Raw genomic sequence first — 17,004 nt, 5'->3', positions numbered from 1 at the left:
TTCACTAGTCCATTTGAATGTTTTGCAAGCCAGTTTTCTATTGATAGGGACAATATGTTCTCAAAGGCAACAGAAAGGAAACATTGAGTGATTCTTTTGTCGCAATAGGAGACTATAAGAGAGAATTTTATTGAGTTGTTTTGTGCATATTTCGTCCCCTCTGTTATATGAGTAGTGTTTGTTACCGATCTAATAATTTTGGATGTGCCTAAAAGCAGGAAGTATTACAGTTTTCTGCCACGTCACATTGTGACGGTGTTGCAATAGCATTACAATGCAGTCTGGAGGGAGGGAGACAGAGATGGAGATAGAGATAGAGATAGAGAGAGAGAGAATGTGGGGGAAGGGGGGGGGGCCTATCCAGTAGTTGTGAAGTACATCGCCCAAAAGCTTAGCGATGTCTTGTTTATGTACTTATCAGTTACGTGAGATTACTTTCTTAATTTATATAACAATTGTTTTTGTTCATTTATTCCATACAAGTACATTTTCCAATGTCTTTAGATCTAGACATAGTAAAGAAGGAGATAGATGCAGGAGAAGGAGAGTAAGATACAGGGAGAGAAACAGAAGGAGGAGGAGGGGGGGGGGGCAGAGACCTTTTAATTTGTGCGAAGTAATAGCATGCACTGTGTTTCCCTCAAAACTGTAATGCAGATTGTTATTTACTGCGGACAGTTTTGCCAACTGAGGTGAAACCATCATCAAAAATGTTTACGATTTCAGATAGGTAATTTTAAGATTGCCATTATGAATACTGGAGAAATTACTACAGTATCTGTCATTTTTTGCACTAAAGCTGTTTATCACATAACATAACACAGCAGCTAAGTTATTTATATTTTGGAGCTTTCTAACAATATAGCCTGATAGGTTCCAGTTACTTTTAACAGACAGTTAGATCATTTGTTGAGTTATTGGAAACAATCTTTAGTTTGGGACTTTTTATAGGGTCTTAACATAATATGCAAGAATAATTTCTCTATAGCCCATATAATGTATGCAGTCTCCTGAAATAATTGTTGTAGGGGCTGCGCTATTGGGTAAATGACTTCAAAAACAGTTATAGAAATCAGTGTCAAAATTATTTCACATTCTTGAGGACACTGTTGTTATCATCATATACAAGCCATATACTTTAACTGTTCCCATTTTTGCTTTCCATTTGACTAAAATTGGAACTCACTAGAAGCTGAACCAAATGGTGAAATGGGATCTGAGTTTCACAACAGATGTGCTGCAGAAAAAAATTTGATTGTGTTAGGTCTTAGGTTTGCCAGGCATGTCGTTGTATCATCAGTTTTCTTAGTTCCCTCAATGATAAGTCGAATGAGGCCAAAATCATCAAGTATCACAGACAACATTTTCCTATTGCCATTATATATCATGAATATTACTGAGTCGCCTATACTGCTTTGCGGACGCATACTGCAACTGTCTGCCACTAACTGAGTCGCCTATACTGCTTTGCGGACGCATACTGCAACTGTCTGCCACTAGAGGGCTCCAAATTGTAGTGTGTAATGTGATGGTGTGTAACATATGTTGGTGCATAAGAGATCGTCAGAACACTGAAAGCACAAATTGAAAGAGTTCAACCATACATGGAGCACTCTGTCCATCGGCATGACAATTCCAGACCACACGTGAGTGCTGTGACATCTGCAACAAGTTGATGCCCAGGGTTCACCGTCATTGATCATAAGCGTTATTTGACTCCATCTGATTTTCATCTGTTTCTGAAACATGAACACCTGCAAAGACTTCACTTTGATAGCGATGAGGCTGTGCAAGCAGAGGTAATGCTATGGCTCTCAACAAGGTCAAACATTGTACAGTAATGGTATCAAAGAACGTCTCTTGATGCAAGAAACGTGTGTGTGCAAGGAGGACTATGTTGACAAGTAAATCTGTAGACAGGAAGAATAAAGATGTAGAATGTCAATGAAGTTTGTTTTATGTAGAAACACTTTAACAGTGTTCACATAAAAAGTTTGGAGGTATTATTTTTATCAGCAGACCCTCACAATTATATTTTGCTCTTATAAATATCTCTCATATGCTGACATAAAGAAAAGAGTGTTGGGTTATTTAGCATATTTTCTCTCCCTATTGACTTGTGGGGACTTTGAACAATAATATCACTGTTGTTGTTGTTGTTGTTGGTGTCTTCAGTCCTGAGACTGGTTTGATGCAGCTCTCCATGCTACTCTATCCTGTGCAAGCCTCTTCATCTCCCAGTACCTACCGCAACCTACATCCTTCTGAATCTGCTTAGTGTATTCATCTCTTGGTCTCCCTCTATGATTTTTACCCTCCACGCTGCCCTCCAATACTAAATTGGTGATCCTTGATGCCTCAGAACATGTCAAGTTGTGCCGCAAACTTCTCTTCTCCCCAATCCTATTCAATACTTCCTCATTAGTTATGTGATCTACCCATCTAATCTTCAGCATTCTTCTGTAGCACCACATTTCCAAATCTTCTATTCTCTTCTTGTCCAAACTATTTATCGTCCATGTTTCACTTCCATACATGGCTACACTCCATACAAATACTTTCAGAAATGACTTCCTGACACTTAAATCTATACTCGATGTTAACAAATTTCTCTTCTTCAGAAACGCTTTCCTTGCCATTGGCAGTCTACATTTTATATCCTCTCTACTTCGACCATCATCAGTTATTTTGCTCCCCAAATAGCAAAACTCCTTTACTACTTTAAGTGTCTCATTTCCTAATCTAATTCCCTCAGCATCGCCCGACTTAATTCGACTACATTCCATTATCCTTGTTTTGTCTTTGTTGATGTTCATCCTATATCCCCCCTTCAAGACACTATCCATTCCGATCAACTGCTCTTACAAGTCCTTTGCTGTCTCTGACAGAATTACAATGTCATCGGCGAACCTCAAAGTTTTTATTTCTTCTTCATGGATTTTAATACCTACTCCGAATTTTTCTTTGGTTTCCTTCACTGCTTGAATATACAGATTGAATAACATTGGGGATAGGCTACAGCCCTGTCTCACTCCCTTCCCAACCACTGCTTCCCTTTCATGTCCCTCAATTCTTATAACTGCCATCTGGTTTCTGTACATATTGTAAATAGCCTTTTGCTCGTTGTATTTTACCCCTGCCACTTCAGAATTTGAAAGAGAGTATTCCAGTCAACATTGTCAAAAGCTTTCTCTAAGTCTACAAATACTAGAAACAAAGGTTTGCCCTTCCTTAATCTAGCTTCTAAGATGAGTCGTAGGGTCAGTATTACCTCACGTGTTCCAACATTTCTACGGAATCCAAACTGATCTTCCCCGAGGTTGGCTTCTACTAGTTTTTCCATTCTTCTGTAAAGAATTTGCATTAGTATTTTGCAGCTGTGACTTATTAAACTGATAGTTCGGTAATTTTCACATCTGTCAACACCTGCTTTCTTTAGGATTGGCATTATTATATTCTTCTTGAAATCTGAGGGTATTTCGCCTGTTTCATACATCTTACTCACCAGATGGTAGAGTTTTGTCAGGACTGGCTCTCCCAAGGCCGTCAGTAGTTCCAGTGGAATGTTGTCTACTCCGGGGGGCCTTGTTTCGACTCAGGTCTTTCAGTGCTCAGTCAAACTCTTTAAGCAGTATCGTATCCCCCATTTCATCTTCATCTACATCCTCTTCCATTTCCATAATATTGTCCTCAAGTACATCGCCCTTGTATAGACCTTCTATATACTCCTTCCACCTTTCTGCTTTCCCTTCATTGCTTAGAACTTGGTTTCCATCTGAGCTCTTGATGTTCATGCAAGTGGTTGTCATATCTCCAAAGGTCTCTTTAATTTTCCAGTAGGCAGTATCTATCTTACCCCTCTACATCCTTACATTTGTCCTCTAGCCGTCCCTGCTTAGCCATTTTGCACTTCCTGTTGATCTCATTTTTGAGACATTTGTATTCCTTTTGCCTACTTCATTTGCTGCATTTTTATATTTTCTCCTTTCATCAATTAAATTCAATATATCTTCTGTTACCCAAGGATTTCTACTAGCCCTCGTCTTTTTACCTACTTGATCCTCTGCTGACTTCACTAATTCATCTCTCAAGGCTACCCATTCTTCTTCTACTGTATTTCTTTCCCCCATTCCTGTCAATTGTTCCCTTATGCTCTCCCTGAAACTCTGTACAACCTCTGGTTCTTTCAGTTTATCCAGGTCCCATCTCCTTAAATTCCCACCTTTTTGCATTTTCTTCAGTTTTAATCTACAGTTCATAACCAATAGATTGTGGTCAGAGTCCACATCTGCCCCTGGAAATGTCTTACAATTTAAAACCTGGTTCCTAAATCTCTGTCTTACCATTATATAAACTATCTGAAACCTATCAGTATCTCCAGGCTTCTTCCGTGTATACAACCTTCTTTTATGATTCTTGAACCAAGTGTTAGCTATGATTAAGTTGTGCTCTGTGCAAAATTCTACCAGGCGGCTTCCTCTTTCATTTTTTAGCCCCAATCCATATTCACCTACTATGTTTCGTTCTCTCCCTTTTCCTACTACCGAATTCCAGTCATCCATGACTATTAAATTTTCGTCTCCCTTCACTATCTGAATAATTTCTTTTATTTTATCATACATTTCTTCAATTTCTTCATCATTTGCAGAGCTAGTTGGCATATAAACTTGTACTACTGTAGTAGGCATGGGCTTCGTGTCTATCTTGGCCACAATAAGGCATTCACTATGCTGTTTGTAGTAGCTTACCCCACTCCTATTTTTTTATTCATTATAAAACCAACTCCTGCATTACCCCTATTTGATTTTGTATTTATAACCCTGTATTCGCCTGACCAAAAGTCTTGTTCCTCTTGGCACTGAACTTCACTAGTTCCTACTATATCTAACTTTAACCTATCCATTTCCTTTTTTAAATTTTCTAACCTACCTGCTCGATTAAGGGATCTGACATTCTCTGATCCGTAGAACGCCACTTTTCTTTCTCCTGATAACGGCGTCTTCCTGAGTAGTCCCCGCCCGGAGATCCGAATGAAGGACTATTTTACCTTTCATATCAAACAGATACTATGTAGTTTACTAAGTGGAAATAAAACTGTGTGTACAGAATGCAGGTTGGTAATAATTCATTATTGTATCATCTAGAATGTGAAAGTGCATCACACTGATACCCCGAGTCATGAATACGTGAGTGATGCTCGTGATCATGATCATCCGCATCCATGAGACACTTAATACAACATCATCTCGCCAAACATTCGACATACACTGGTGCGAGCATCGCGGATGTATGAAGCAACATTGGCTAGTGACAGAGTGAAAATTTTGATCAACCTCAAGTTACTAGTGCATATTGTGTGTTGACAGTAACAATTTGCAACAATACAGTTTTTACAATAGGAACAATACATCAGTGCTCCATGTATACATTAACACGAGTTCTCACTGTATAGAAAATTTCAAGGGACAAACCATTGACTGACCACCACACTGCTGATGCACAACAACAACAACAACAACCACAACAATAATGGGTTTCCACTCTCACATTGTCAATCGGCATCCATCTGATGGTGATTACCACTAGCGCCATCCTCAACGGCATAATTTCACCAGTCAGCCATGGTTCTTATCCTGCATTTCAAGCTTCCACGGACTCACATTAGGCGGCATTTCATATCAAGACATAGCAGCAGCAACTGACAAACAATCATGGCACCATGTTGCCATCACACCACAGCCACTTTCCAACGGACGGCACAGCAACTATATACCACAACATGCGACACGCATGTAAGGTGTGAGCACACCATGCCTCCTCACAAGGCCAAACATAAGTTCCCGCCGTTCTGCACAGATGACATGATGTTATGGTTTGCTACAGCTGAACATTTTTTGCACGCCAAGACATTACAGACAATTCAGAAAAATTCATCGCTCTGCTGTGTCACTGAGGTCAGCACACCAAACTAGCAAGTGATGTCATCCTGTCACCACCATCCTCCAATACACATGAGACACTGAAACGAGTAATTCAGAGAAAACTCACACACCCACTGGAACAAAAACTGTCTCAAGTGCTGTACGATGCATGCCTTGATGATAGCACTCCATCAAAACCATGGTGCTACCTTCGGTACTTGACTGACACAGAGGTCATTAATGCTCACACTTTGTGAGCTACCTGGTTCATACAGTTGCCAACTCTGGTCCAGACATCGCTGATAGCCCATGAGCAGCAACCAGCCGAAGACAGATCACATTAGCCAAAAGAATATATGCCCACATGTATTAGGACAACCACCACGCCACACCACAACATTGGTTCACCACAATTGCTACAGCATGATGGCTGAACCATCCCAGCACTATCAATGTTCAGCTGTCACAACTAACAACCATGGCTGAATTGGACAATGCTGATGCTGCATGGTGATACCGCTGAACATATGATGCACAAGGCACAAAAATTGTCCAAATTCTGCCTGTGGGCAGGAGTAGACGCACTCGCCCACTGTGTTACAAGTTGCCTTCTGACCATGACTACCCCAATAGGAGGTAGATGCATTTTTGTCACAGACGTTTTAGACAACACCCACTTCCTGACTGACACAGCGTCTGACATCAGTATACTTCCACAGCACCCCACCTCAGCGCCATCCAATTAACCGCCATAATTGCGTGTACTGGGCCAGGGAGAATCCATACATAACCGAGCAAAGGCACGTTAATCTACCAGGAGTAACAGTCTGGTGCGGTCTGTCTTCTAGAGTGTTAATCGGGTCGTACTTCTTTGACAACACTGTTACAGGCGACTCGTACTTGGTAATGTTGGAAATGATAACTCCTGGTCTTAGTGTTGTGTTTGGAAATGAAGATGGTTATTTTCAACAGGATGGGGTGCCATCTCACTTTCACTTGGATGTAAGGGCATTTCTCAATCTTGCATTCCCCGCCAGATGAATAGGACAAAGAGGGAGTATGGAGTATCCCTCTCGATCTCCAGATTTAACTCCTCTAGACTTCTTTCTGTGGGGTATTCTCAAGAACACAGTTTACACTGCGGGATCACACACACTGGATGATCTTACAGAGCAAATTGAGCAAGTCTGTGATGCTATTCCGTTGGAAACAATAAAGTTGGCATGTCGCTCAGTCATAAGTCATTGTTGACGGTGTATTGCGATGGACGGACACCAGTTTGAACCTTCACCACCTTAAGACGGACCATGAGACACCTAACACCACTAAAATTGCATTTCTAACCCCTTTCATTAAAGAGATGTTCAGTTTCAAAGAGTGTATACATTATTTTGGGACACCCTGAAGAAAGAACTGCTGTAATATGGTACAGAAGGTAACAATGAAATACACAATGAGACGAACAGAAATGACACTTTCATTAAAGGATAAGAGGACAACAATTACTCTGAAGTCACGATGATTACGTTTTTCCCTTGGACATTACAGAAGATGGGATATGGCTCTTAATAGGATGTGTGTTCACCACAAATGGCAATGCTTCCTCTGCAAAGTTCTTCCACAGTGGCCACAAGACTGGTAAAGAGTTCTTGTGGTAAGACACTCCACTCCTCTACCACCACAGTCGGATGGTCATTGGTGTATGCGGACTTGCTGTAATACATCTCCATAGCATATCCCACGCATGTTCGATGGGATTTTACTTGGGGGAACAGGGAGGCCAGTACCTTCGCCGAATACCCTGTCATTCCAAGAGCTCCTCCATCTAAGCTGTTCGATGTGGTCGCACATTGTCATCCATAACATTGAGATCAGGGCCGAATCCACCACTGAAAAGATGCACATAGGGAAGGAGTACAGTGTTACAATAACATTGATGGTGAGTGTATTGTGGTCAAAGATTTGGAAGTCAGTACGTCCCTGCAACATTATGCCTCCCCACATCATAACAACTGCACTACAAAAATGATTATGTTTGACACTGTTCCTGGCTGCATTACATGATTCCACCTCTCGCCATATGAGCTTATGGCCAGAGTCACTACTGAGACTGAATCTGCTCTCGTCTGAGAAGAGCATGTGGCTCCATTTCTCATTTATCCAGTCCCTACGATCTTGGCAACATTGCAAACAGTGCCGCCGATGTACAGATGTCAATGGAACACATATTGGTAGTCGAGCAAAGAGACGATTGCAGTTCCCTTATTGCTGTTGAGTGTAAGACTCTGTGCCTTGCAGTCTTTTTAAAATGTGGTTGCAAATTGCACCCTCTGTCCGATGTGTGTCCCTTCTTGCCTTTTGCACGGTGTAGTGGTCTTCTGCTTCTATAGTTGACTATGGCTGCCCACCTCTTCGCATGTGAAACGAAGCTGTGAGCAATACCAAACTCCTGGGCTACAAATATCACACTTCGTCCTTCTTCCAGTTTCCCGATAATTCATCCCCATGTGAAATCACCCAGATGTTGTATCCAGAACATGTTGTAATGAAGAATCCCGCGACAGTGCACCCCGCTTTCGCTGATTGACACTCAGTGTCTTTTACCGTACTCACGACTGCGCTGTGATGCGGGGCCAGCCCCATTTGGTGCTATAACCAGGCTGACCTCCCAGCATGTGACGTCCAGTTTACTGTGCACGACTGGGAGACGTCTGGCAACATGCTTCAGCACTTCCAATTATTTCCATCGAGTTGCCGATACGTTATGTTGTTGTATCTAGCCGGTCACTGTGGCCGAACGGTTCTAGGCGCTTTAGTCCGGAACCGCACTGTTGCTACGGTCGTAGGTTCGAATCCTACCTCGGGCATCGATGTGTGTGATGTCCTTAGGTTAGTTAGGTTTAGGTAGTTGTAAGTCTAGTGGACTGACGACCTCAGATGTTAAGTCCCATAGTGCTTAGAGCCATTTGAACCATTTTTGTTGTATTTAGCTCGCCTGTAAGTTTTGCACAGCAGTGCATAAATTTCTAAATTTTTCAGCTGATTTACGGAGAACAGAGTATCATGGGAACTGAGAATCTTAAAAATGGCTAGAAACTTTAAAAATTACAAACTTGAACTAAAACAGTTTCGTTCCTGAGGATTAACCCACGTGAACTGGTTTGCGACCTGACTGGCTGTAGAAAACATTCCAGCCAAGATGCCCATTCACTGGTTGACAAAATCTGCTGCCAGAAAATCTGACACCGATCGTGGGTCCACAGCTGGAGCCCGTAAATCACAGGACGTGAGGGAAGGCAAAACAGAAACGGACAGATGCTCAACTAAGAAATAAAATAACGGAAAGACTATCTTTTCCGAGTGTCGGTGGAAACGATACAACATTTTTACTTGACCCATTCTGCTGTTAGAAATTCTCTACTGACAAGACAATAAGCCCCACCTCCTCTCCTACCGTACTGGCGGATCCGTCCAACACCAACTCAAAGGAAGGCCTCGGCGCTTGTTCGTGACGTCACGTCAGCTAGGCACGGCGAACGCCAGGTCTGTTGCAGGCATGCTCATAATGGTGGTGTCCCCCTCTCTGACACAGGAAAATGTGAAACAATTGGCGGTAGTTGACCAACACACAATGTTCTGAGAGATTTCTGCAGTCAATTAATTGTGCAATTCATTACACTTCTTAACAAATAGCGTACTCCTGAACTTAAATTTCCACCTGTTTGAAGGACTGACATACAAAAACAACTTCATGGTCCAGCAGCAACAGCATTCGTGCTTCTTTACCTTATTTGTAAATCTGAGGAAGTTACTTTTGCACTGAGTTGCCTTTACAAGAAACTGTGAACATATTGGTCCTCTTCTTTAGGTATCTTGGTTGACATGGGGTGAGGAGCACTGAGGGTTAATGAAATATCTTGCGATTGTACGCGCTGGGGGAGGGGGTGGGGGACAGAAGAAGAGGCAAAAGAGAGATACTTGTTTTATCAAATAAAATTTTTTTATCTTATAAAGTTTCTCCTTTCAGTTGCAAGAGGGGAATATTTATCTTTTCTAATGTGCATGTTTAAAAAAGTTTAAGCTCAGCAGTATTTTCGATGTATGAAGCTATTTTGTTTCCTGTTTAGAATTCCTTTCGTTGAAAACGACTGTAATCTAATGACTGGCAACAGTTGGACATTTACACATGTAAATTAGTTCACATTTCCAGTGACGGTGTCAAACGAAAATAAATAAAACAAACGAGTTAATTGTAAGGGGGTTGGGATAAGATTCGATAACAAAATGGATCAAGTAAATATAGTTACTTGAATGTAAAATTTCCGAAGCTTGCAATGGGGCAAAGCATCTTCTCATGTTGATCTACGTTTGTTTCGACAGTAATACAGAACTATGATCTTCATTTGCAGCTTTACAATAGTAAGAAAATCTTTCATCTAAATAAAACTGCAGACTCCAAAACAATGCCAAACATTTTGTCCAAAAATAAGAGATTTATAGTGATAAGCACCCCCAGGCGTTTCTGCCTGCAACAGACTGGCGTTCGCCGTGCCTAGCTGACGTGACGTCACCAACAAGCGACGAGGCCTTCCTTTGAGTCGGTGTTGGTCCGCTTCACCTGATATATAGCGGCCAATTCGCATTGGATAAGGATGTCAGGGTACTTCTGATCTAATAGTATCAAACACCGATACAAACAAATGATACGAAATGTTTTAATATAATAATAATATATTGAAATAATTTCTAAAATCTTTGGCGTTTGTGGTCCGTTAAAAGTGATGGTAATGTAAGTTATATTTGGAAAATGGCGGGGGGCGGGGGGGGGGGGGGGGGTGCAGTATCAAACTGTGATTCCCTCCCTCCTTTTCCAGAAGTGAGCCCTAGACTAGCACTTTTGTGAAGGGAACATCAAACTTAATTTCTCCAATTTAAGCACTAATAGATGGTATGCACATTAGTTAACAGCACTGGAAGACTGGACAAATCTTCATATTGTCAAATACCTAGGTTTTATTCGGTCCTAGTCGTTCGAATTTGGGGCACATACTCTGTGAGTTGGAAGACTAGTGTAAGCTCTGTTCCGAGTTTTTACCATCATTCGAATTACCGCTGTTGCAGGCGCTATCTTGTAGTCTCAAAATTGCTTGAAAATACGAGTAATTACAGCTCACGTTAGAATGCTTCATACTAAAAACTCATGTTGCTTAGACCTCTGGATAAAACAAAATTTCGTGACGCAGTCTGAAGTGCTGTGCCGCACAGCAAAACCTTATGAGACACCTGTCAGGTGGGCCTGATCTAACTCTGGAAGCTGACAACCTAACATTACGACATTCAGCAGGAGTGAATGAGCATACCGACGTATCTGAATGTATTAAACATTAAATCAAGATGACTTAACAGATCCGTTGAAACATGATAGATGAATGTATTATACAGGCACACTGTAGATGAAAGAAACATAAAACAGAAGTAGGCCTAAGAGAACTAGATTATCATTAAGCTTAAACCAAACGAACAGCTGTCAAGTCTTTCGGAGTATTCTCGTTGTCCGACTTCACCTGGCGGCCTACAACGTTAGCTGCTACAGAATTGGGTGAGAGAATTTCTCTCTGACAGTTGAAATGGGTTTGGCGCACCTGGTTTGCGCGTCTATCTCAACTAATCACACAGTGCGATTTTGTATATGTTTCTATGGCAACGCTCACGAACCGCGCAACGCCGCTGAATTGTAGCCCTATAGGCGACTATCGTTTTCACCTGAAGCCCTTTGGCTTTGTAGATGGAAACTAGCAACGGCTCTGCCAGGTGCCAATGATAATCTTTCGCCAACTGTACTATGAGCTACATCAACAAGTGATTTTTTGCTGTTGTTTGTTAACTTTGTAAAGCACATAGTCTGTCAACTATACTGCATCGCAAGTTTGTAATAATGCACAGTAGACAAGAGTGGAACAGAACGTACAGATGAATCTCTCGTACCAATTTATAGTAAGTAAAACGTTATTAAATGACGTAGAATGACGAGCGTTCGAAAATGGACACAATTTATTGTCGATGGTATTTTATTTCCATCGCTTTTGAATTACGTCTACATCTACATTTATACTCCGCAAGCCACCCAACGGTGTGTGGCCGAGGGCACTTTACGTGCCACTGTCATTATCTCCCTTTCCTGTTCCAGTCGCGTATGGTTCGCGGGAAGAACGACTGCCGAAAATCCTCCGTGCGCGCTCGAATCACATTCGTGATCTCCTCGGGAGGTATAAGTTGGGGGAAGCAATATATTCGATACCTCATCCAGAAACACGCCCTCTCGAAACCTGGACAGCAAGCTACACCGCGATGCAGAGCGCCTCTCTTGCAGAGTCTGCCACTTGAGTTTGCTAAACATCTCCGTAACGCTATCGCGCGTACCAAATAACCCTGTCTCGAAACGAGCCGCTCTCCTTTGGATTTTCTCTATCTCCTCTGTCAACCCGACCTGGTACGGATCCCACACTGATGAGCAATACTCAAGTATAGGCCGAACAAATGTTTTGTAAGCCACCTCCTTTGTTGATGGACTACATTTTCTAAGGACTCTCCCGATGAATCTCAACCTGGCACCCGCCTTACCAACAATTAATTTTATATGATCATTCCACTTCAAATCGTTCCGTACGCATACTCCCAGATATTTTACAGAAGTAACTGCTACCAGTGTTTGTTCCGCTATCATGTTATCATACAATAAAGGATCCTTCTTTCTATGTATTCGCAATACATTACATTTGTCAATGTTAAGGGTCAGTTACCACTCCCTGCACCAAGTGCCTATCCGCTGCAGATCTTCCTACATTTCGCTGCAATTTTCTAATGCTGCAACTTCTCTGTATACTACAGCATCATCCACGAAAAACCGCATGGAACTTCCGACACTATCTACTAGGTCATTTATGTATATTGTGAAAAGCAATGGTCCCGTAACACTCCCCTGTGGCACGCCAGAGGTTACTTTAACGTCCGTAGACCGGATGATCGCGCGCACATAGCCCTAGACAGCAATACTGTTTTTATTTCCGGACTGCTTACGGTTAATCTTCAGTGGAAAAACTCAGCTGTGCGAGTTGGGGCCTATGGCACGAGTTACCACGTGCTGTATGGATTAACCGCCTCTAATTACTTATCATATTTTCGTTACTTGTACTTATTGAGAGAGAACACTATAGAGAGGCAACCCCCCGAACAGAGTGAAGCAAACTGAACACCTCTCCGCCGTGTTTTGGGAAGTACGATACCTTGCGTAAAATATGTACTAAATCAAATGTCCACGTAAAGTTAAACACGTGGGAGTTCCTTCTGCTCTGGAAAGACGGCGTCAGTAGTAGTGCAGCTTCACGTGCAACAGCACTGGACGGCGAACGGAGATGTCACAGTACAGGACGAGATTTAGGCGTTCCCACCAGACGTTGTATAAGCTCATTGACAATATAAAAGTGACCTTGAGTAGTAACGTTGGAGCGCAAGTTGGTTCTGCAAGAGCCGTCCGTGTTTTGCGGATGTGTTCTTAACTTTACTCGGGAGCAGAATGATAAAATATCAACATGGTAATGGTTGGATGACTGCTGCAGTGCCGGCCGGAGTGGCCGTGCGGTTCTAGGCGCTACAGTCTGGAACCGAGCGACCGCTACGGTCGCAGGTTCGAATCCTGCCTCGGGCATGGATGTGTGTGATGTCCTTAGGTTAGTTAGGTTTAATTAGTTCTAAGTTCTAGGAGATTGATGACCTCAGGAGTTAAGTTGCATAGTGCTAAGAGCCATTTGAACCATTTGAACTGCAGCAGTGTTCGTTATTCAGGAGATACAATGAAGGCCGTCGCAGATCTGGAGGCACTTAATAGCGGAGATGTTATTGCTTATCGCACCTTTCAAGTAGCCGAGGTGTTCAACAGGGACAAAATCACTAACAGATAATTTTTTCAACAGTCCTCACTCGAAAGAAAGATATATTCGTAGTTTAGTTGCTTTCGTGTGCGCTGTTACACGACGTGCAAATGTTAGGCATGATTTCGAAAAGATATTCAGTAACAGCGTATCTTACAAATTCATACATGTACTATTTCGCTTATAAAATTACGGTACCACGGAATGAATTCCAAAATTTTGCACTTAATAGTACAGAGTGGCACCGCAAGGAGCGCTAAATTACGCGCCGCGGTCTCAAAGTATTGTATTAAACCGACATCTCGTTTCTACGCTTCAAAGATATTCTACTTCCTAAAACTAATTCAGTGTCCGGAGTCGTGTTATAATTTTTTATTTGTACCAAGCCACGTGCCATAGAAAGTAGACAAATTCTGCCACAGTCGCTGGATACGTATATGGCTTATTGTTGTTTTATTGGTTTTCCCTTGAGTTATGGAAATTTTTTGTAAATGAATTCATTAAATACAATAGCTATAAATGTCACCGAATTAGCAGCAATGCATTCCCATCATGTCGAAAGCTGAACCATATTGTCAACATTTAGGGGTACGAGGACGCGATGAAAATGTTGATGTAAAGGTGCGTTTACACTGCGATTTGTATCGGCACATGTATGAGATACATGTATATACGACTTTGCGACATGTATCGCGACTTGTATGAGTTGACAAGTATCAACCTCATACATGTATGAGCGTGCGTTTACACTGGTTGATATGTATCACTGTGCGATGGCTTCCGACGACGATTTGGAAGTTTTCACATTTTTATGTGCTGATACACTTGCTCTTTTGGAAGATGATAGGAAGAAAAAGCGGAGGAAGCGTAGATGGTGGCACAGAGAGTTTCTCGCGAATTAACGCCATATTTTAGAAATTATGTTAGGATGAGTATGGAGGATTTCCGCGGTTTGTTATCACTTGTGGCTCTTCTTGTGTCCAAAACCAACACAAACTTTCGGGAAGCGATTCCACCAGAGGATCAGTTGGCAGTAACACTCCGTTTTTTAGCCACTGGGGATTCCTCGTAAAACGAAGATTTCATGACAAAACATTTGCATTGTCGCGCGATTGCTAATGCCGACGTCTCACACACGATTGTCGGCATCCGTTGTCAACATTATCACGCAAGGCCGCCGGAATAACAGCAAAACATTGATATACGTGCCAGATGCATGAAAAAATTATTTAATGTATGACATACTCTGATATATATAAAACTTTTACCTTCACTTCTTGGGATAAAACTTGCACAATGGCCTCGCAAACACGAAGAATAATGTTGCATATGGCACTTTTTGATATTTTATGCAGATACATTAACGTCGAAACGACAGTCGGCACCTTCAAAACTCAAACAGCCGCCAAAGAGCCTGGTACTACGCATACGCTAATCGTCGAAATAAGCGGCAGTCGACAAGACGACAGGAAATGATAGTACTGCGCATGCGCGAGTTCTTCAAATGTCGCTCATACATGTCGCGTATATGGCCAAAAAGCGATATACAAAATGTATACGCGACATGTATGAGCTCGAGGGTCCGCATACAAGTTCCGTGAATTTTTGTATGAGGTGATGTATCGCGACATGTCAAATTGACATGTCGCTCATACATGTCGCGATACATGTATCCCAGTGTAAACGTACCTTAAGTCTATCATTTAACAAAATACCACCTGAGCCAACGTGGAAAACTGTAGCTTTTTTTATTTTAACGATCTTTGATGACTAAGACTGGTCTCCAAGGCACGTGCCAGCATCGTTGCAAAACGCGAAGCCGCCAGCGTTGCGGTGCACTGCTGCTGCTATCTCATTCATTTGGCTGCTGGCGCATGAGTTGCTGACACCACGCCAGCGATTCGTCGTGGACAACTCTGCTTCTTCCTTCACGTCCTGCCGAGACGATGTATTATTCGGTGTCTGCTGCTCAAATGTTATTTGGCTCATGTGTTATTTGTTTAATCAGTGTACCAACATTTAAGCTCAACACTAAATTACCGTACATTTGGTTATTTTCGAATAAGAAACTTTTGCTCGGTTATGTTAGCGGGCTTCGCGCCTTGAATAGGTTTCTATAAAATTCTTATTTGTGAACCACGTCATATCGTAAAATGATGATGCAGTAGGGCCTATTTCGCCCTGTATCGCAGATAGACTTCAGCAGGGTGTATATTACCCACCAAGAGTTTGAACTCTGCTGAAAATCGGCTTTATCAGGATCTAGAAAAGTGGTCGAAACATTGGTTTATCGTCCTACAATATTACGCATTCTAGAACCTAAATGAGTTTTATGCAAAATAAGCCTACTAATGCGTATGTCTGACCGCTATAATACACCAGAATGGAATTTTCACTCTGCGGTGAAATGTGCGCTGATATGAAACTTCCCGGTAGATTATAACTATGTGGCGGACCGAGACTCGAACTCAAGACCTTTGCTTTTGGCATAAATGTGTTGTACCGATTGAGCTAACCAAGCACGATCCACGGCCGCTCTGCACAGCTTTACTTCCGTCAGTACCTCATCTTCTACCTTCCAAAATTCACAGAAACTCTCCTGCGAAACTTGTGGGGGATTAGCACTCCTGGAAGAAAGGATATACCGGAGACATGACTTAGCCACATCCTGGGGGATATTTCCAAAATGAAAGTTTCACTCTGAAGCGGAGTGACGAGTTCACTGAAACTGTTGAAGAAGTTAAGCAAAGATTTAGATTTCTTAAAAAATATTCCTTTTTCTTGGAAGGCACACATTTCCTAGGTTAATGCTAAACAGGTTACGAAAAATCTTAAGGTGACATATCACACAGCGTAAATTGAAATTAATGTAAGATTCCAGCGGACTATTAACAACCAACAGCAGTCAAGCGCACGTATAAGGAGTAATAAACAACACATAGTGGCATGATGCAAGTTGTCGGCCACAGCGGCTCGAGTTCCTCGTCTTCAGTTTCAACAAAATAAGTTTTAAAATTCTTCTTAAAACAAAAGGAAAAGAACTGGGGGGGGGGTTGGTGAAGAAAAGTGAAATTCAAAAAAATAATGACCATCCTAATACGTATATGCCAGGTTATAGCATAATTATATAGTGTTGATAAACACAGCGCTGCAGG

The 17,004-nt window shown here is 41.9% G+C and overlaps 1 protein-coding gene across 1 annotated transcript in view; it reads right to left on the bottom strand.

Annotated features, from left to right (window-relative positions):
• LOC126482299 (phytanoyl-CoA dioxygenase domain-containing protein 1 homolog) overlaps positions 1 to 17,004 on the bottom strand; it is a 62,827-nt gene that overhangs the window by 19,853 nt on the left and 25,970 nt on the right. The window lies entirely within an intron of this gene.

Source organism: Schistocerca serialis, chromosome 5 (assembly GCF_023864345.2).
Source record: "Schistocerca serialis cubense isolate TAMUIC-IGC-003099 chromosome 5, iqSchSeri2.2, whole genome shotgun sequence".
NCBI lineage: Eukaryota > Metazoa > Arthropoda > Insecta > Orthoptera > Acrididae > Schistocerca > Schistocerca serialis.
The sequence above is the reverse complement of the archived record's forward strand: the minus strand, read 5'-3'. Positions and strand labels throughout refer to the sequence as shown.